The 21,890-nt window shown below is 37.2% G+C and overlaps 2 pseudogenes across 4 annotated transcripts in view; one reads left to right on the top strand and one right to left on the bottom strand.

The window, feature by feature from the left end:
• Positions 1 to 21,327, top strand: part of LOC104604164 (cation/calcium exchanger 1 pseudogene) — a 36,779-nt pseudogene extending 15,452 nt beyond the window's left edge. The window contains exons 3-4 of one of the 3 annotated variants that reach the window (XR_016082581.1): positions 9,488 to 9,538; positions 17,973 to 21,327. The product of XR_016082581.1 is annotated as a cation/calcium exchanger 1 pseudogene, transcript variant X3 (transcript). Of the gene's footprint in view, positions 1 to 9,487; positions 9,662 to 17,972 lie in introns of all 3 variants that reach the window. The other 2 variants (XR_016082580.1, XR_016082583.1) reach the window with 2 other exon arrangements.
• LOC104604163 (cation/calcium exchanger 1 pseudogene) lies at positions 19,224 to 21,205 on the bottom strand (annotated as a pseudogene). Its single transcript, XR_016082578.1, has one exon. The product of XR_016082578.1 is annotated as a cation/calcium exchanger 1 pseudogene (transcript).
• Positions 21,328 to 21,890: the final 563 nt, after the last annotated feature.

The following is a 21,890-nucleotide window of genomic DNA, read 5'->3' as shown; positions in this document are numbered from 1 at the left end:
TGTAGGTGACGACTCTAGAAACACTTTAGGCACACCTTGCTTGCCTTAACTGCCCCAACACCACCTCAGTAGGGCTGACTTGCAAACACCTCAATAGGGTCAATCTCCATTACATGTGGCCCGGTTGATGACCTATATGACGTGGTGGCCAATCTCCATTACGTGTGGGCTATTGCCTTTGAATCATCCATGATCACGTCACCTCATCGACGAAGCTGATTCCCGCCTAGCTCACTTTGGAGAAAAACGAATAAGCTCTATCGCTTTAAGCGGAAACCACCTTCGAGCAAAGTGGGTTGGTAAGCCACGTCCTCTCAGAGATCTTAGACACACTACTTGAATTCTACGTTAATATGCGCCTATATAAAGGCATCTCATTGATCATTGAAGGTACGCTCGATTTAGCACTTAAGCTCCCTTGTACTCTCACTTTCTAAGAATCAAGATACTCTTCGCTAGCTTAAGCATTGGAGTGCTCACCCTAGGTACTCTGACTTATGTCTTCTTGCAGCTCGGCCAACCAACCTTGTCAGCCCAACGTCTGAGCTGTCCTCTAGTAGGGAGCACTAAATATTGAACCATCAAGTAACAAATGATTTATGTCGAAAGAATTAAAGTAAAGTGTGTATTGCATCTGAATTGGTGTATCTAGATATGGTTAGATACATTGATACCAATGTTATTAAATAGTCTAATCAACCGGCTCTATTTCACCCTTAACCCGTTCTCGAGTTAAAAACTGGTGACTTGGTTAGAGAACCACTAACCCGAGCAGTTGAACCGTGTAAAACACGAACTTAGATGATCAGATCTTAGATCCGACAGAGAGAGTGAGGGAGAGAGAGAGAGAGAGAAATTGATCTCAGATCTGAAATCTGTGTTTGTTGTCGCTGCCTCGTCGTCACCGTCACCATTGTTGCCGCCAGTGAGCATCAAATCCTCCTCCTCCTCTTCCTTCTTCTTCCTTCCCTCTTCCTCCTTCCTTCCTTTCCTTTCCTTTTCTTTTTCATTTTCCTTTCTTTCCTTCTTTCTGGTTGTAGGAGGTTTCCTCCAATCCTTCTAGAGTAGCTCTTCGATATCATCATCACTCGGTACCATCTCCATTGGTGTTTTCCGCCAACAATGTCGAAGATACCTCCCCTGCAGCACTTGCAATTGCAGACGAAGATGGAGACAGAGGTAGAGATGGAGATGGAGTGGACTTAGAAGTGGGTTTTCCTTGTCGTTTATAGTTTGACACTACAACCATAAAAAGGGTTTTTTAGGAATTTTTAAAAATATATCATTCACGTGATGTCACATGTGAACAGAGTGTGACGAAAAGTTAAGGGCAAGGGAGGTTTTAGACATTTGTCAAAAAAACTTAAGGGACTTCAAAACAATATGTAAACAGTAAAGGGGTAAAGTTAGTCAATTTCCTAAACCATAGGGGTATTTTAAGAAATTTCCCCTTTTTCATTTATTGGGACTTCGGAGTAGACCTTTGGATGAGAAATTCATTCGAAAAAGAATGGATTTTGAGTTGAGGAATAGGTAAGCCTAAACGAAATTCTATTCTAGAGAATTACAAGAATCGCTTGAAATGATTCTCTAGAACTCATGGGTTTGTAGGATAAAATATGAATTTCTCTCTAATAATAAAATACATAGAACCCCCAATAATTTCTTATTATGAGTTGGGTCCATGTATTTTATCACTTACATAGTACATTACTATTGATCACTAAGGTGGTTGGATAATCCCCACTAGGGTTGTAGTCAGATCAGATTCAACAAAATCTGGTTCCGATTAGATTATGAAAAACTTGCATCTGAAATCCGATCGGGTTTAAAGACCATGGATTCGAATTCGAATCCTAACGGATTCGGATAGGATTCAGTAAATAAAATAAAAAAATTATTTACTTTTCAACTTTTATATATAATAAATCAATGTAAACATACATATTGAATTTATTATATAATTTATATATTAAAAATAATAAATATTATAATATAATGAGATTCGGATTTTAGTTGAACCGGATGGAGTCAAATCTGAATTCAATCCAATTATTGAATCGGATCTAGATTACAATCCAAATACGATTTAATTACATAAATACATCACCCAAATCTGAGATAATTGGGTCAAATGTCAGGCTTTGATTTTTGAGTATCATTTACAAGCCTAATCCCAATGTTGCTTGAAGTTCTTTTTTGCATTTAGATTTAATGCAAGTTTATCTTCTACTTAAAATAATAATAATAATAATAATTAATAATAATAATAATAATAATAATAATAATAATAATAATAATAATAATAATAATAATAATAATAATAATAATAATAATAATAATAATAATAATAATAATAATAATAATAATAATAATAATAATAATAATAATAAATAATAATAATAAATAAGTAAATAAGTAAATGTAGCATTTCCCAAAATAGTATAGCAATGTGACTTTAGTCTTAAGGACATGGCCCCAATAGCATAGCAATGTGACTTTTGTCCGAAAAGACCACATCACACCAAACCTTCTTCTATAGGATCCAGCAAGCGATAGCAAAGTGGGATGCACCAAAGAGGTTCCCAGAAGAGATGAAGTCTTTCAATCTAGGAATAAATATAATATCCAACACCTATTAGTTCTAATGGCATCAAGGCAGAAGTTTAGCCCAAACCAAACTGTTCGTGGCAAATTGGGAGTGCTTAAGGCTGCGTTTGGAATCAGTGCAAAACGTCATCAGTGTACTTTTTGACCATTGCTTTTTGAACCGTGATCGGTGCTTTCTGAAAAGCGTCATCGGTGAACCGTGAAAGCGACCATTGCTTTTTGAAAAACGTCATCGGTGTACTTTCACTTTCACCGTGAAAGTGACCGTTGATTTTACGTCGGTAAAATCAATGTAGTATTTACATCGATAATCGATATAAAACTTCACATTTGATCAGTTTTACATCGATTATCGAAGTAAAACTCTACTCCATCCAAACGTATGCAAAACTGAACTAGAGCGAAGTTTTATGTCGATCATGATTACACTCTCTTTTCAAACACGAACAAAATCAAACTGGTATAAGCTTTTACACCATTCTTGATTTACACCAATTCTATATGCAGCCTAAAGGATTTTGCCACAAGTTGGGATTGTTTATGATTTAAACCTTCTAGTGATATGCATCTTTGGGATTAGGTCCCATGACAATAATGGATGGATCGAAATAAAGAGAAAGAAAGGAGAATTGAGAGTGAAGACTCCTAATGTAGAGCTTTCTCAATTAATCTTATATCAAAATTATCACAAGTACATTCGTATTAACTCAAGATTCAAATAATAAGTGGGAAGACTTAGCTGATGGATAAACTCCTTAACCTATACATGGCCCACTCCTTAGCTTATGGATAGACTCCTTAAATAATAAGTGGCCCAACATGGTCCACTCCTATTTGATGGACCCTAATCTATACATAACTGATTAATACTAACATGCCACATTCCCACATAACACTAAGACTTTGTGACTCCTAACTTTAACCTCCCCTTACTATGCTTGCAAATGGTCCCATGTTGTAACAACTCGTAACAATGCCTCCCTCAAAAGGTGGTTCTTGTCCTCAAGGGATAAGACTTGGAAATGAGAAAACATAGCTTCATCATACATCATTAATGACCACATCCATAACTATTAGTTGTATAAGCTCTAAAACCAATCATTTGACACAGAGACTCTAAGCACTTTGTACTGTTCACACTTTATTATAATAAAGTGCAAGTTTTCATTCATATTTCTTTTAATTTACATTCACATGAATAGTCTATAAAATCTATGTTAATAAGACATATTCTTAAGTATGTTAACAATTTGGGGCATATCATTCTTTATGCAAGCATGATCCTTAAGTTGTTCCTAGCTAGTTAGAGGATTATTAAGAGGGCTTTGATAATCTAGTTAGATTAGCACATATTGTGCAAGCCTTAAGGCATTATGAATTTCAAATTACTTGTGTAGAGACACTAGCAAATATGTGGGTGCTTGTTAGAGAACAAGTTCGTTGAACATGATCCATTAAATAGAATAATCAAATGGTGTTTTACAAGTTTGTTAGAGATTGCTTCTACGATTTTTTGTTATATAAGTGTTCCTTAGACTTGAGACATCATGGTTGCCTTGTATATGAGTTCCAAGTATCACTATAAGAATCATCATCAACTTGGATGGACATATGACTGGGTTAGTAGGGTTTGACAAAGTCTCCATGACCCTTCACTCTTTTGGGATTGTAAGCACCATGGATTCCAATCGGTTGGTCACGTCTTTGAAGGTTTGGAAAGAACAGTGGGCCAGAGAGGAGAAAAGGGAGAGAGAGGGATCATAGCAAGGAAACCCTAGGGTTAGGCCGGGCTGCCAAGAGGGATCTTTCATGTGGGAGAAGAGTTATTTCCTATCTAAGAGGGTCATCCCCCTTTTATAGTTGCATGACTAGGGTTAAAAGGAGATGTCGAGGAAGTGTTCTCCCTTTTTCAAGAAGGTGTTCATGATTTGTTGAAGGGTCTATTGAAGTTTTTTCACATGTTCGATGAGGATCTTTTGGGATTGGGGTTTCCATATCCTTTAAAATACTCACGTGGGTATGTTTCTAAATTCAGCATTTTTTATGCTTGTCCAAGATCCTATATTGGGAATGATCACAAAGCCCTGCGATCATGCATTCGGCGGTTTTAACATCAAATGTAATGTTCATTGCAGCTCGTATCATGATTACCTCTGTGCTATCAATATTCTCATTGTAATCAGTGTGATGGTAAACTACATTTACTTACATTGGCCCCCTGCTTATTGATAGAAGTATTCTATCAAAAGCATTAGTGATCTTTCTTTTAAGTGTGCTTTGAGCTACGAAGAATGGATCTGGTGATTCTACGATTTTCTACTTTTAGTGCTTAATGATTTTCTGTGACTTCTTTCTCTTGGTGCTTAATGAATGTGTCTAGTGATCTTGCAATTTTTGCTCTTAGTGGTTAGCCCCCTTGTTTATTGATAGAAGTGTTCTGTCAATAAGCATATGTTGCAAGGTTAATGTGATTGATGTGCTGTTGGTAGAGTTGTTGTTGGGTTTCCAAAATTAGAAAAGGTTCGAAAATAGTTTTAAAATATTAAGACTCTGCATTTTGGTGAGTGATGTATTCAGTAGGGGGAAAATATGGTATAAAAGTGGTGTAATAAGAAGCCCCCCATTTAGTGTGCAGAACTTTGGAAGGAACATAATATCATTTATGTGTTGTGATTTGAGCATTTGTTGCAATTGCTTTGTTATAGCATATTGATATCTCATAATGATAATATTGTGAATCATGATGCATATATATAGTTTCATTTGAATAGTGTGCAGGATATGTAGTCACATAGTTTGGTCAAGATTAACAATCATTTGAAAGTGTTTTCTCCACTAGACTTGTCGTGAGATGGACGGTGTCGGAGCTCACTAGTATCGAGTTCTTTTGCAACTGTTTGATTATAGTAAACTTTGTGATATGTTTTATTTGTATCTATTTGTGATATAGACAAAGATAAAGTGAATTACCGGTGCTTGGGACTAGTTATTCAGGGCTTCATAAGTAATGCGCAATGTCTGGGTTGATTACCTAGGGCTTCATAAGTAATGTGCAATGCTTGGGGCTGGATACCCAGGGCTTAATAAGTAATGCTTTGGGGTTGCCAGGGCTTTTGTAAGATAGTTACCTAGAGTTGCTAGCGCTTTGTAAGGTATCCACTTGGGGTTACCAAGGTTTTGTAAGATAGTTACTTAGGGCTGCTAGCGCTTTGTAAGCTATATTGGCAATTAGGGTTTGTTGCTCAAGACTTCTGTGTAATACTGCAAAAAAACATGTTAGCAAGCTGCAATATATGCAATTAATGGGTAGACATTTGCTTAAAACTCATTTTAAAATCTTTGAATGATTTTGGAGTCATATGTTCATTGTGATGTTAAAGAATACCTGTATTTGAAAACATGTTTTGAGAAACAATAGTGAAATGTAATTTTGCAACTAGGTGGCGATATATTTTGGGAGGTGGTGCTGAAAACAAGTTATGAAAGTAGTCGTTTGACTAGAAAGACCATGCTAAAGTAGTGTGTTTTGAAAAACAAATTTTCATTAAAGTACTAAAATCATGTGTTGGTCAGTTGAAAAAGAATTATAATGAAATGTTGGGACCATGTTTGCTTCCACTTTCGGAGAGAACTAACCATCAAAGCTTAACTTGGTACAACTGCTTCCTTTAAGCTTCAACTAGATGCCTTCTACTTCAATTCAACTTTATAAGTTTGTAACCTACAATAAACCTGAACCACTACAACAAATGTGGGTTTGATTAGCTCATTAATCAAACAAAGTAATTATAGCTAAATTTATTGGCAAAGGCATGTCCAAATAGCAAACTAGTTAACATACTTCATTAACATCAACAAAATTGAAATTAAGATTCTTGAATTTTTTATTGGAAACATGAAAACTTTATTAATAAAGAAAATTTTAAAATACTACAATATTCTAAGCATCCCTTACTTTAGTCTGGCAAGATCTGTCAAGTATTTAGAGTTGATAGAAGAGAAAATAAAAAATAAATCATCCGAAGGAGAAAAGTCATACAAGATTTCCTTGATATTAAGTTCCAAAATAAGAAATAGAGGTAGAGAACAAAAACAATCATTTGATACTGGTTAAATTCTAAACACAAAATGATGGTGATGAGGGGTAATTTGGCACAACCTAGTGAGTAAAGGTCATGTGGATGCGATTTGCCCGTAGGATGACAACTCAGGAAGAGGAACCTAGTTAGCAGTTTTCAGAGCTCGGGTGTTTGGCCACCTCGGCATAGAGTCACCTTGGTGTGGAGGTATCTCGGCACCTAAGCCAGTTTGGGGCCTAGGAACCAAAGTGACACGTAATCGACTCTAGAAGCTTCTCAATGGACTCTGAACTTCCTAGCACGCCGCATAATGGCAGGCCTTATCCTCTCCCCGCCCGGATCGGGCGGTAATGATAGACTTCATTGACTGATACGTTACTCCCTGACTAAAATGGAAACGGATCTCATCTACTCAGGTCGAAGATCCCAGAACCGTTTCGTGAGACCCACGACAACTCAGCTATATAAGGGCATCAACCCCTCCAGGGCCCTGGTACGCGCGATTACTTACATTCAAGATCTCTAGCATTCAAACTTTAACTCACAACCACAACAAGATTACTGACTTAAGCATCGGAGCGACCTCATCGGGTCATCCACCCCAGTCACTCTGATCCTTGTTTTGCAGTTTAATATGGTGCTTTTGGTTTGATATGGGTGCACTTAAGCATATCATTAGGGCACTTAAAACCCCCTAGTTCATTCACAAAATTCACGAATCATTTTATTTATTTATCTTTCAGAAAATCATTTATGACGTAGTTCTCATTATAACATTTAGTTATTTACTTTGCTGCATAAGGATTAACTTACCCTTAGCACAAGAAGAAAGAACTCAAATGAGTTCCATTAACTCATATCGCTTTTGCTCTTAAAACACACACATAAAGAAACTATGGGAGTGGCTAGTCCTATTAGAACTAAAATATTACAAAACTACCACTATCATAGGAAACCTCAACAACTCCTAAACTACTAAACCAATGATTCAGAAACTTTGAGTGAAATAGAACTATGATTAATCAAATGAAAACCTAAGGTCAAATCCCACAAACATGTAAACTTTACCTAAATACTCCTATTGCCAAAGAATACAAAACTACATGAAAAATCTAGGCTAGTTATGGTCTTCGTTATCTTACGTTAGCTGATTCCTACTTATCTTGTTACTCATTAGAACCACTCCCAAGTTCTTTATAGTTTACCCATTTCTAATTATATAATTTTTAGTCCAGGTATTCATCTATCACAACATCCTATGCAACTGTTGCATAAAACTATCGATGGGAACAACTCTCAAGTTCTTTATAGTGTATCCATTTCTAATTCGATCTACTCCTATGCAATAGTTGGCTTAACCAAAGTTCAGATAGATGGGAGCAAAACAAAATATCATGGTGCAGTTTATAAGCAACGAAACAGAGCACCATAATTCTGTAATAAGGCATACAATGAATATTGAAAAGCTTTATATAGACGATCAATAACCTTAGTAAGTCAATCATGAAAAAAGGCAACATCACACTTGTCGAATATTTGCAAATTCTTTTTCTAAAGCAACTAGAAGGGCATGTGAGTCTGGAGGAATTTGACAACATCTTCTTTATTTACTTCTCAAAGAGGAACTACTTTTGCCCATCTGGAAAAGTAATTTGTTACTACTATGATGAAGAGGTATTGGTGAAAAGACTTAGGTAAAGGACCAACCACATCAAGTCCCCATGTTGGCATAAAATCCCCATGAAATTGACATGCTTGACATCTTTTGGCATATTCCATTGAGTCCTGCACCATTATTGGCCAATAGAAGCACATTCACTTAAGACAATTGTGGAGCTTATGTCTTGACTACTGGACACCACAAACTCTAGAGTGTGCTTGGTTGAGCATGCCTTGGATTTCATCTCCGTGGGTACACCTCTTATAGACATCATTGAAGGAGTACATGTATAGGTTGTCATTATAGTACAGTAAACGGGGCACTTGGGATCTTCAAGCAACTTCTTATGCTGTAAGTAGTCAATGAAAGATTGTCTCCAGTCCTTAACTTCAACGGAAAATATAGAAACAAGGTTACTTTCCTGTTCTATCTCTTCTTGAGGCAACTTAGGGAGTAGAACCCATTTTGCACAAACGAGTATTATTATTGCTTCATCACACGTGAATGTTAAGATTATTGATAAGCTGGCAAAGGCTTCCGTTTTCTTGTTTTCACTTCTGGGTACATGCTCAATGGTAGCATGCTCGAACTCCTTCAGTAATTTGATTGCATAATGGTAGTGAGGAGGAACCAGGTCGTCTTTGTGCATTTCATACTTTGTATTTAGCTAGTTGATTACCAATTTTGAATCCCTATAAACTGTGATGTGGTGAATTTCTAGGTTAAGAGCCATTTCTAAGATGATGATTAGATATTGATACTCTTCCATATTATTAGATTAAGGCTCAGTTAACACAAATGAGTAGGGGAGGACTTCTCTTTGTGGCGAGATAAATACAATGCCAACACCTGCACTATTTTTGCATGTTGCTCCATTGAAGAACATTATCCATGTTGGTAGTCTCTCTGATAGTACAGGTCAAATTCTACTAGTGCTTGTCCTTTCATGTGCCAACATGTAATATTGTAGCTTCTTAGTAGAAAAGATGAGAGGAAGATAAGTCTTCTCTATGGGTGAATAGTTCAACTTAGCTTCTGTTAGTGTTCGATTAAGGTAGTAAAGTGCATTCTCTTTCCCTTCTTCATTGACTTGTGTCAACAAAGCTCCCAATGACTGATCTTGTGTTGTGATGTACAGGATGCGTGGCTTCCTGGGAATTGGTGCGACAAATACTAGGGGTTTGAGGAGGTATTACTTTATGATCTCTAAGGCATTTTTGTAGGCTTCATCCCACTCAAATGGGATATCCTTCTTCATCAACTTATTTAATGGTTGACAACATTCTGCAAGGTTGGAGATGAACAACCAAATGTAAGCTAGTCGTCCTTGAAGACTCTTCAACTCTTGTAGGTTTCGTGGTTCTGGAATGTTTTGAATAGTGTCAATCTTTGACTGATCAGTTTCAATCCCTCGATGGTGAACAAGGAACCTAAGGAACTTTCCCGAGGTGACTCCAAATGCACACTTGAGAGGGTTCATCTTTAGTTGATATCTTCTTAGCCTATTGAAGATGCTATGCAAGTCATCGAGGTGATCTTCACTTTTCTTAGACTTGACAACCAAATCATTGACGTAGCACTCGACTTTCTTTTGTAGCATGTCATCGAAGATCCGTTTCATTGCGCGTTGGTATGTTGTGCCAACATTCTTGTGTAGCATGTCATTAAGATCCATTTCATCTGGATTTGATTGTATCCAGATGAACTGTCTATTAAGGATAATGCCTCATGTCTTGTAGTCGCAACCGCATTGAGCTCAGTAATAGGCAAGGGAAAGTCGTCCTTTGGGAATGTTTGATTTAGTTCTTGGAGGTCAATACAGACCTGATTGTCTATTTTTCTTCCTTATAGGGACAATGTTTGCAATCCAAGTTGGGTACTTTATCTCTCGGATGAAATTAGCTTAAATGAACATGTTGACTTCTACTTCAATTTGCAGAATCAACTCGGGCCTGAATAGATGTTGTGTTTGCTTGACTGATCGTACCCCATGCCTAATAGAGGGGTGGTGGACAACAACCTTTGGGTCTAACCTAGGAATTTCCTTGTATGTCCAAGCAAAGATGTCTTTGTGATCTTGAAGTAGTTTGAAATATTTGGCATCCTCTTCTAGACTTAGGTGTGCACTGACGTGGACTGGTCTAGGTTCTTCATTAGTGCTAAGGTTCAGCTCCTTCAAATCATCAACTGTTGCTTAGCCTCCCTCTTCAAAGGTAGGTAAAGTAGGCTCAAGTTCTTCATTTGAAGAAGAATTTGACAGATCCTCAGCCTTGTCCTTAATGGTGATGTGATTAATCGAGACAATGCCATCATCCTCAGTTATCCCTTCACTTTTCTTTTTCATGCCTTGTTCTGGTAAATAGTTGAACTTTGATTGGGAAGATGATGGAGACATGATGACAATAGTCTATTATCTAACTATCAAGGCCTCATTAGAGGAAACTTCCAAGTTTTCCACCTTTTTCATCCAAGAAGGAATAACACTCTGAGGTTCTACCTTTTCCTTTGTAGCAAGGTGCATTGTAGGCTTTGGCTTTGTTACTGGCCATTTCTATTCATATTGGCACCCTTAGGCCCAATGTGGGAGAGTACTGAAGTCCTTTGTTTTTGAGCAGATGTTGTTGGAGTAGCATCTTATCCTCTGAGCCTGTCAAACACTGACTGCCTTTCTCTCGGTTCTCCTAGTCAGTTGAAGACTAAACTTCATTTTCTATGCTTATTTTTCTTCTTGTCAATCACCTCTATGGTGATGTGGCTAGATGACGCCTTCCTCTGTGAAATTCGAGTTGGTGGATTTTGATAGTATCTTAAGCTAACATTTTACTGAGGGATGTGGGAGCCTCAACTTTGTAAAGTTATTTGGGTCTTTGTTAGGCTGTAGCCTTGTATACTAGCAAGGACTAGCTCAATGTCCCCTAACTGACGATTTTCACCTTCTCCATACCCTACCTTCTTGAGGAGTTGTTCAGTGTTGGGGTCAAACCACCCTTCTTCTTGTTGCCTACTTTATTGGTTGATGAAGCCCTGACAAATACCATTGGTGGTGGTTTAGAGACCCACGATTTAGATGCCGTAGAGATTGGAAGGACAAGATCCTTCTCGAGGACATGAATGTCATTCATTGATATTGGTGCAGTGCTTGATGTATATATTATCTCAAAAGGCAGTTGCCCTTCCCGTCTCCTTGACTTTGGTGTGTAACGAAGCACAAGGACTGACTGACTATTAGGAGAGGATGCAAGAGGTGGAGTTGTTGGCAAAGTAGCAGATGCGTGCTGGTTTTGTTAGGACCTCTTGTCACCTCTTGAAAATGAATTTTCTTCTTTGTGCATTGTTTCCTCTTTTCCCTGTTAGACCTTCATTATGGAAGACTTTAGTACAAAGAGCAGAAGAGCTTTTGATATGACCTTGTTAGTGTAGAACTTGGAATCGACAAAATGTTCTTCGGCTTTGTTAAAAGGTTCTAGCTTGATGACCACTTTCCTCTATATTCCGTTATGATAGTATTTTAAGCATTGACACCATGTTGAAGGAACCACCCTTGTCTCATGCAACCAAGAACATCCCAAAAGTAGTTGGTAGGATGTCTTGGTATCGCTGACATGCAAAAGGGATGAAGATGTCAAGTCCCCTATTCGTATCTTGAGGCGCACCATGCCCACAACACACTGTCCCTTTTGATTAAAGACTTGGATTGTCAACATGCTCTTTAACAACTCATCATTCATTATCAATCCCAAGCTGTTTCATTATAAAGATTGGCATGATGTTGATGGTAGATCTGCAATTAATGAGGATGCATGACATCTTCTATTCATGAACATATATAGAAATATACAAGGATCTGTTATGTGGACGTGGCCCAAGTTGTAGATCCTCATCTATGGAGGTAATTGTTGCCATACAATCCTCGTAGTTGTCCTTTTTTGGTACTTTGCTTTAGTACTTGTTGGAGAGAATCAGGGTCCTCGCCATTGCAACATGAACCTTCTGTGGTAGTTGAAGTGCTTGAATGTGACTTAAGTGGGATGACACTTCCTTCATCTGCTCTGTTACTTCTTCATCACACATGGGGTGCTCTTGAAAAAGCCTTGTCATGTCTTCGTTCTCATCCGATGAAGATTCTTCAATTGATGGTGATGTCTCATCTTCGTTAACCGTTACTATGTACTTGATGTACTTTCTTCTTTGGCATATTCTTCTTCTTGGAGGCATTGTATACTCGCTACCTATTAGTTCACTTTGATCTGGTTGATGCTGGGACCATGGGATGAAGAGTCTTGTTCTTACATCGGAAGATGACAATCCATCCAACCTCGTCTTAAGGAGATGTTTCAAAGTCATTAAAGTACATGGAGATAGTCTTGCCCCCATTCAAAATGATTTCTTTCAAGTTGGTGTTGTACCTTCTCCTTGGGTTTCTTGCTAGTGAAGGTGGACCACCCATATTCTATCTCATCTTCTAAAATGGACAACTCTTCCTAATAGTCATCTCATTAGTCATCAGCTCATAGAGAGTTGGGATATTGGGATTCCCGAACCTTGGTATGTCAAGATAGGCATAGACCGTGGTCACCTCTTGATCAACAATAAATTGGACAGGAATTGCCCCCTGTGGGAGGGACGATATAGGAAAAGACATCGTTGGGGGTCCAACTACCTTGCCCTCAGTCTCCATAATTTGAGGAAAATCCACTAGGTTGGTGTTGTGGTGTTAACTTCCCTTTTATAGGTGTAGAGTTCCTTGAAGTCGGGATGCTCACTGTAGCTTGAGCAGAGGAAGAACCCGTGGAGGGTTACAATAGCATTGGGTTAGGAGACCCAAAAGTCACCATGGTGACGTTAGTTGCAGCAAAATTGTCACCAAGGTCTTACTCAATCTATCATTGTTCTACAAGACGAAGTATTTTGTCCTTAAGGACAAAACACTTTTCATTTGGATGACTTATCATCCAATGGTACTGGAAATACTTGAAGTCACTCACATGTCCTTGCTCTTCAGGTTGTTTGGACGGTGGAAGCTTAATCAACTTGATACTCTTTCTCTTCTTGTTCCTTTAGAGTAGGCCTAAACTTCTCTCGGTCTTGGTTTGCAAAAGATTTCACTTTAATCTCTATCTTCTTCTTGTCGGAGATCTTAACTGGTGTAGTGGTAATATTCATGATTTCCTTTCCTTTGGAAGAGGATGAGGTCTTAGTGTCATTGACTTCCTTCTTACCTTCCTTCTTTTTACAAGAATCATTTAGTTAGGGATTCCCATGTTTGGTTATGTGGAGCTCAAAGTCATGAGCTCAAGTAGCTAATTCTTCGAAATTGATAGGCATGTTCCCTTTGAGGCTATAGAGTAGCCCCTAGTGCATCACTTTGGACGCATATGTCTATGGTAGAGGATTGACTGATTTGTTCCTTGCACTAAAGGGCGAGGTTTCTCCACCGCTCGATGTAGTCGGTGACGGACTCGTCATTTCTTTGCCTTGTAGTAGAAAGTTCTGGAAGTCCAACCATTCGATTTGTATAGTAGAAGCAAGTGAGTAATTCTCTCTCAACCTGGTCCCAACTATCAATAGAATGCTGGAAATTTGGGCTTCAAAAATAAGTGCTTATTTTTAAAATAAACACTTATTTCTGGTTTATTTCCCAAACACCAATAATTTCTTAATGGTGTGGTTCCAATCCAAATAAGCAATTATTTCAAATAAACACTTATTTTAAGCACTCCCAAACATAGCCTTAAGCTATTGCATAATTAGCATACCATTAGTACTCTCAATGTGTTTGTTATTATCAAAACACATAGATTCAACAATCTATTAGTGTGGGTGCAAGTCTTCCAAGGCATGGTCATCAAGCTTTGGTGTTTAATTCCCATAAATGGTGCCAATTTTTTACAGTATGGACTAAGCTACTTTTGAAGACACTGGCAAGAAAGGTGGAGATTCCCGATGTATACCCAAGGGAAAACTCAAATTGAAACAATTTCTAGGAGATGCATGAAGGGTTAGCTCCTGAAGGTAGTGAATGTAAAATGACATGGAAATAAATGGGGATCAGCATATTAGTGTGCTTCCTACGCTATTAATACACATTATGGTACAAGTCTTTCAAAAATACACACCTATGATTACGTGACTTAGGTGGTGTTTGGAAAGTTAATATATGAACTCACACTTAAGGATTAAAATTTTGTTTCATATTGGCCCGTATTGGTCAATACGTATTATATTGGAGTCTTCCCGGTATGCCCTTACAGGGGTGCAGAGGGCAGATCGGCCTTAAACCGTCACCTCTGAACCAGTTTTATAAAAAATAAAAAAAAAAACATAAAAATAATACCGATATAGTCTTACAGACATATCAGTATGGCCATGTGCAGAATTACAATTGATTTTGGCCATGTGCAGAATTACAATTGAAAAGTTATAAGGGTGGTAAGATGTGGCCATGTGCAGAATTACAATTGATTTTGACCAATATTTGAGTTTTATATCATTCTAGAAAATCTTACAAGTGCAAATTATACACTATTTAATCATTTATTACTAAGGGATTAAATCGTGGCAAAAGTACAAATTATAGCCTTTGATTGTAATTTCCAAATTTATGATTGTTAGCTTAGATATCAAGGACAATCAGACGAAAATTACTCTTTTACCACTCTTAGAAGAGGAAGTCTAATTGGATAAAGAAACCTGATTTAGGCTTTTTAAAGTCTTCAAATGGAAATGAAAGTTTCACCCTCCAGCCTGGAGTTTTGGCAATTGTGAAGACTAGGAGTAAACAGAAAAAGAGTGAATGTTTGTATAGCACTAATAATGTTTTAATTTCTTTTTTTTTTTTATTTTTTAACGTTGATATTAAAACTTTTGAGAAAGATATTTAACCTATAAGCTTTCAATTTCTTTTTGAGGGGAATATTTCCTCAATATTTCTTTTTTCATTTTAGGGTTTTGAGTTGCTTAGAAGTTATCATTCTCCAAACTAAGGGCCATTTTATATGATTTAGGGAAATTGTCTAAAACTCACTATGAGTTTTCAGCATTTCTCTTAAACTCACCACAACTTTTCAAAATGTCTAAAACTCACTGAGTTTTCAGCATTCATCTTAAACTCACCACAACTTTTCAAAATGTCTAAAACTCATCATGTCACTAACTTGACATTAAACAGACTAAGGGGGTGTAAATATATTACCATTTTAACCTTCATAGAAAAATATAAAATATATACATAAATAATTAATGGGTGTTAATATATTACCATTTTATTCTTTAGACATGAAAAAAGGAAAAAGCTCAAAAATATTTTCAAATATAAAATACACAAAAACATATAAATTACAAAAAAAAATAAAAATTATAAAAATTGAAAATAAAATAAAAAAATATTTTCAAATTATAGAAACTATAGAAATTGAATAACAAAATCAGAAAATAAGAATTGTAGAAATAACACCAAAAATTATAGATAAAAACATAAATTGCAAATAAACAACAAAAAATACAGGAAAACTTATAGATTGTATAAAATAGAAAATTATAAAAAAATAGAAATTATAAAAAATATTGGAAATTATAACAAAGCACTAAAATGCAAAAAAAAAAAAACATGAAAATTGAAAACTGAAAAAGACCAATTTTCCTCTAACTCACCATTCAAGGGTAATTTGGTCATAAAAATTATTACTTTTGCTGACATGGACACCTCTGTTAAGAAGCATTAATGGTGCACTAATGGAAGGTGAGTTTTGGAAAATAAAAACTTACTGACATGGTGAGTTTTAAACATTTTGAAAAGTCGTGGTAAGTTTAAGAGAAATGTTGAAAACTCATGGTGAGTTTTAGACAATTTCCCTATGATTTATTCATTATTTCTTCATGACTCCTGAGTAGAGTCAACTCACAGGTTATAACTTGGCTTGTATATATCCAATTTATTTTCTTAATTTTTAGGGTAAATTGCTGAAACCTTTTCTCCAGTTTGGTAATTGCAATCACCGCCCCTGAACTTTCTGACATATCTATAAGTAAACCCCCTTTAATTTGTTAGAATATCCTAAAAAGAGGCATGAAAATGTTCAAAATACCCATGCAATTACTTTTGATCAAAATGATTATTTTCCAAATTTTCTTTTCATATGAATCCTATATCAAATCCTTTCAACCTCTTTTCTGAAATTGTTTATTTTTCAAAATTTTCCATCATATCAATCACTCAAAGGCAAAGCTGCAACTTTAAACTTTCTCCTTTCTATTGTTGTTCATAAAATTTGTATTGGTTTTTTCTGTAGAAACCAGTCTCAATTACCCAATATTAACTGTATGAGTATTTTGGACATTTTTATGCCTCTTTTTAAAGAATTCTACGAGAGGGGATTTACTTGCAGCTCTGTCAGAAAGTTCAAGGGAGGTGATTGCAATTACCAAACTTCAGCAGAGGTTTCAACAATTTACCCCTGTGCAAAATCAGGAATGAATTAAAGGTCTAACCCAGTAATGTCCAAATTCAATCTCAAGAGTGGTAAAAAGAACAAAAACAGAACCACTTTAACCATCGGTTTTTAGGTCAAACAGTCCAACCATCTGTTTCAAAGTCTGATTGGATGGTTTTGGGGTCCAAAAATCGGACCCAAACTCATGACCAGTTCCTGAGTTAACCGGGCTGACTGTCCGGTCCGGTCCGGTTTTCAAAAGCATATTGCTAAATTGGACTGCCAAATCCTATATATCCCAGTTCCAATTCTGTTATGATACAAGCAGTGCCATTGAGATCAATTCCTTTTATTTTCATGCATGTACTTTGATGGGCCATGTTTTTGAACGTGACTCTCTGCAAAAATCCAATTCCATCGTCCCTTCCAAGGTAGCTGAGGTCGCTACGGTTCTAAGGAGAGGCGACAACCCTCTTTAGTCATTATATGTTATAGGCTGGTTTGTCTTTGTCCAGAGTCCAGTGTATAGCTTACGTTCACAAGCTAAAGCTAACCGTGTGGGACCGCATTTCCTAAGTGTAAAGCCCAAGATGATTCATTCATGCCTATGCACACTTCAATGAGAAGCTTCATTTGGATGTTTGTATTAAATTAGTCCTGATTCCTTAGAAAAGGGCAATTTTATGTTATTTTATTTAGGAAGGCTGTGATTGGTTTGATAAAAACCAAAATAGAGAAATAGAGAACTTTCAGTAGTACAACTTTATGTTTATCTCTTATTGTTCTAACAAATGAAACATAGCCCAACTGAGAAGATTGTTTTTTTCTTTTCTTAATTATCTTAAGAAACTGAATTTGATTAAGACCTGACCTGGTGTCTAATCTGGTTTAGTTTTTTTAGGGTCCTTTACTAAAACATCCCCTATAGTTTCACATATTTACTAAAACCTACCTTTTAATTTACGTTTTACTAAAACTCTCCTTATAGTTTGCGATCAATTTACTATCCATATTTTTTTATATTATTGTCTGAAAACGGTAACTTGACCATCTATACTGAGTGAAAAATGTTCAAGGGCATGGGCTTATGTTATTTTATTCTGAAATTACCTCTAGTACATCATATTGAGCTTTTAAAATGAACCATTAATTGTTTGATTTTCAGATATAACACACAATGTTTGATTTCTGTAGACTGAAGAAGAGAGAAGAGTGCATATCAAGCTATTAGTTAATTTGCAACGTCATGTCTTCTTCAAATAGCCAGAGAATAAAATTGATCGAAAAGAATTGTTGCCCATGTTTTACTAGGGGCAAGAGTGACATTTCCAGCATTTATATTTTCTGTAGATTATATTGTTGTTCCAAACAGATCCTAAGGTCAAATATATCATTTTCCACTCCAACCTAATGGAAGGTCAATTAAGTAAATCAATTGTAAACTATAGGGAGTATTTTAGTAAAACACAAGGTATAGGTAGGTTCTGTAAATCTATAAAATTATAGGGGGTGTGTTAGTAAATGGCCTTTTTTATTTGACTTAAATTATATTGGATTTGTGATTAAATTTGAATTACGATAAATTTCTATTTTCCTCCACATTATTTTTGTTATAGCCAATGCTAGCTGTAAAACTCGGAGTGAACATAAATGCGCTCATTGAGTCATGGTTGTATATCGATACGCCTGATACACCGGTAGGGGCGTATCAGGTGAATCGATACCCTTTTTTATTTTATTCTATTTTTTTTTCGAAACCGATTCAGGGGGCCGGTTTAGGGCTTCTGCATCCCCTGAACCAATCAGACCCTCGATACATCCACTGTAGGGGTGTATCAGAGAGGTCCCGGAATGATATGTATTAATCGATATGGCCCGATACGTATCGATACTTTAAACCTTCCTGAAGACAACTCGAAGCTAGCTAGAAGGCTGGATTGTGGTGTTTCTTATTCTCATTCATTCAAGGAAACAAATCAAGCTATGAATTGGATGACACATCAATCTTTCTTTTCCCTTTAGTGCTCTTCCTCTTAGTATTCTTACTCTTCCTAGTGCTCTATTATATATATGTTTGAATGATATTTGAGGCCAAGCTACCCAGCCCCCTCTTGTTTGGCTGCTCCTAGTTTTACCAAAAAAAAAAAACAAGAAAACCATTATTTGACCGGGACCCAAAAAGGTCACTGGTCACTGATTAAAATCTTACAGCAGTAGTTATAAATACAAGAAAACCATTATTTACCAAAAAAAAAAAGTCATGATAAGTAAAAAATGAAATATATTGGCAATGTAATTCTCTTGATTCACCCAATAAAATGCTTTGGTATATGGAGTTATAAGATAATGTTCTATAACTGGTGGAAGCAAAAACTAGTTATAAATAGCTATCAAATAGTAGTTTTGTTAGTTAAATTGTCTATCAAAAGAAGAGACAAGCTTAAACAGCAAAATCAACTCTCTAATTAGCATGAAACCATGTATAATCAACATTCTTTGGCCATAGGTTTACACTGGGCATCTCTTACCTTGAAATTGAACCATAGTGAAAATAAATGTCCAATAGTAACAACAAAAGATTAAAAAAAAAACTGAATCGATATAATATGAAAACCACATTAGGGTTTGAAGGAGAAAGATGAACCACTAAGTTGGAGTAGCCCAAGAGCCTTGGCCAGCCTGAGAGTTAGGAAGCACAAGTATATAGCCAAGAGCCCAACACCCAAAACTTTATCAAGCCTCATTTCTTTCCTGGGAAGAATCACAAGCGCCCAAACCAAGCCAGCCATTAAAAACCCAAGGGTCTCGTAGAGAAAGGAGTCCTTGGGGATGACAATAGAAGATGGATAGACAGACCATGAAGAAAAAGCAAGTGACAGGCCCAAGCCCATTAATGTATTGAAGATGGGCCCCGCATAACAGCCCGAGATGGCGACCTGGGTCCCATCTGGCACACTATTCACTGCCATTGCAACATTGGAGATCAAGTCCCCAAGTGAGTTACCCCAAGCAAGCACAGTCAGTGCTAGAACAGATGGGCTTATTCCAAATACAAGACCAAGTGAGAGCAGCAATGAAACCAATTCCTGAGCTGTGATATAAGTCCAGGTGATGCTCATCATAAACCCTCCTGTAAGCCAAGGGAGTAAGCATTTCTTTGGTGGGTTGGAGCTCTCAGTAGTCAAAAATGCAATAATCCCCAAGATAATCCCTGCCAAACAACCAATTATATAGATCACTACTCCTGTTCTGGTACCTATATTTCCCCCTTGAGAGTTCCAAAGGGAAGCAAAGAGAACTGGCGCCAATGTAACTGAAATAACTGCAAAGGGCTTAGACCAATTCTCCTCACTAACAACAGGGATGGTCAACCTCCTTGGTAAGTAAAGTGGAAGCTCTAGAATGAACAGAAGCCTACTAATGAAGTACCTTGTTGATGAATCAAGGACAGAACACCTCCAGCCTATTGGATAATTCTGATGATTATTACTTTCTTCATCAAGACCTCTCTCAATAGGAACAGACTTGTCATCATCAATGTAACTCAGTAGAGGTGCGTCCAAGCTGCTGGAGGCTGGTAATGAAGGAGATTTTGTAAAGAAGTTCACCTCTCTGTCTTTCTTTCTGCAGAAATGTGCTGTGCAGACGATCAACACATACACAAAGTAGAGAGAAACAAAAGCCATTGCACCCAGAAAACCGATCCTTCCAATGCTCACAATCACAAGTAGAGAAGAAAGAGATACAAGGTAGAAGACAACATCTCTTATGAAGCTAGACCTATCAATGGCTACCTGATATGGGCTGACCAATATGCTTATGATTCCGACCACTGTGCTAGATATGAAGAAGGCTCCACCCAAAACACTGTTGAGCCCAACCTGACCAGACCCAGCTCCCATGAAAGAGACGATGCTGGCGAAGACATCTGGTGCACCATTTCCTAATGAAAGCAGAGTTACACCAGCTATAGTAGGGGAAAGCTCCAAGGTTTTTGATAGTCTCTCCAGGGAATAACAGAAGTAATTGGCAGCTGTGTTGCCCAGTAAATAGAACAGAACTACGAGCCAGAGGATGAGAATGGTGCAACCCAGAAGAGGGTATCGGCCACAGATGCAATAGAAGATCTGGAGATAGTTTATGTAGCCTTTGGGCTGGCATCCCTTCTCTGATCTCAAGTATTCGCACTTTTCTTTGTAAGTGTGGTACTGATGAAGGCGATTGCAGCCATTGCCGTTGGGTTCATCTAGGATTTCTGGACAGGTGGAGATGAGGCTGGGTCTTTTTAAATTCCTCAGTAAGTGATCAGAACTGGAGAGAGAGAAACGGGTTGAGATTGAGATGTAGAAAGTGATGAGAAAGAGAAAAGATATGTTGAGGAGAAGAGGCAATTTCTTGCCATGGGATGAAGATACCAACTTTTCCATTCACCTTAGGGAGGTTCTCAGAGGTTGAACTTGAAGATCTGCAATGGATGACTGTTGAATTCTTGGGTGATGAATAAAATTAAGAATGTTTTCCTCTCATTGTACCAAGAACAATGAGCGAGAGAGAGAGATGTTAAGGAGCCATAGAAACTCCAATGTCCCATGGTTTATAAAGAAATAATATAACGTATATAGGTGATGTGCATTATATTAGCCATGTGGCATCAGCCTCACCCCACCCCTTTGTTGCATGTTTTTTTAAGCTTAGTTGCATCATAGAGATTATTTTCATCTATACCCTTGGAATAGATAGATGTAAGGGAGAGGCGGTTTCCTCTCTTTGAAAGATTTCAAGCCATCCCAGTCCTGATGAAGACGTCAGTAGTACTGTGTGGCCTTGGTGAATACTGCCATTGTTTTGAAAACCGGATCAGACCGGACGGTCGGACCGCTTGACCTGGGAACCGGACGGTCTGAGTCTGGTTTCTGTCTGATGATTTAGGTTTGGATCAGACGGTCGGACAGTTTGACTCAAGAACTGGTGGTCAAAATGGTTTCATTTCCTGTCCCGTTTCGTTTTCAAAACCATGATTCCTGTAGGCTTTTTCTTGAGAAACTAGGTATCCATTATTTTCATCTAATGGATATCTGAATTCAATCATCATTTTCATCTAATAAATAGAAA

The sequence above is a fragment of the Nelumbo nucifera genome, chromosome 2 (assembly GCF_055504915.1).
Source record: "Nelumbo nucifera cultivar China Antique chromosome 2, China Antique-T2T, whole genome shotgun sequence".
Taxonomy (NCBI): domain Eukaryota; kingdom Viridiplantae; phylum Streptophyta; class Magnoliopsida; order Proteales; family Nelumbonaceae; genus Nelumbo; species Nelumbo nucifera.
The sequence above is the reverse complement of the archived record's forward strand: the minus strand, read 5'-3'. Positions and strand labels throughout refer to the sequence as shown.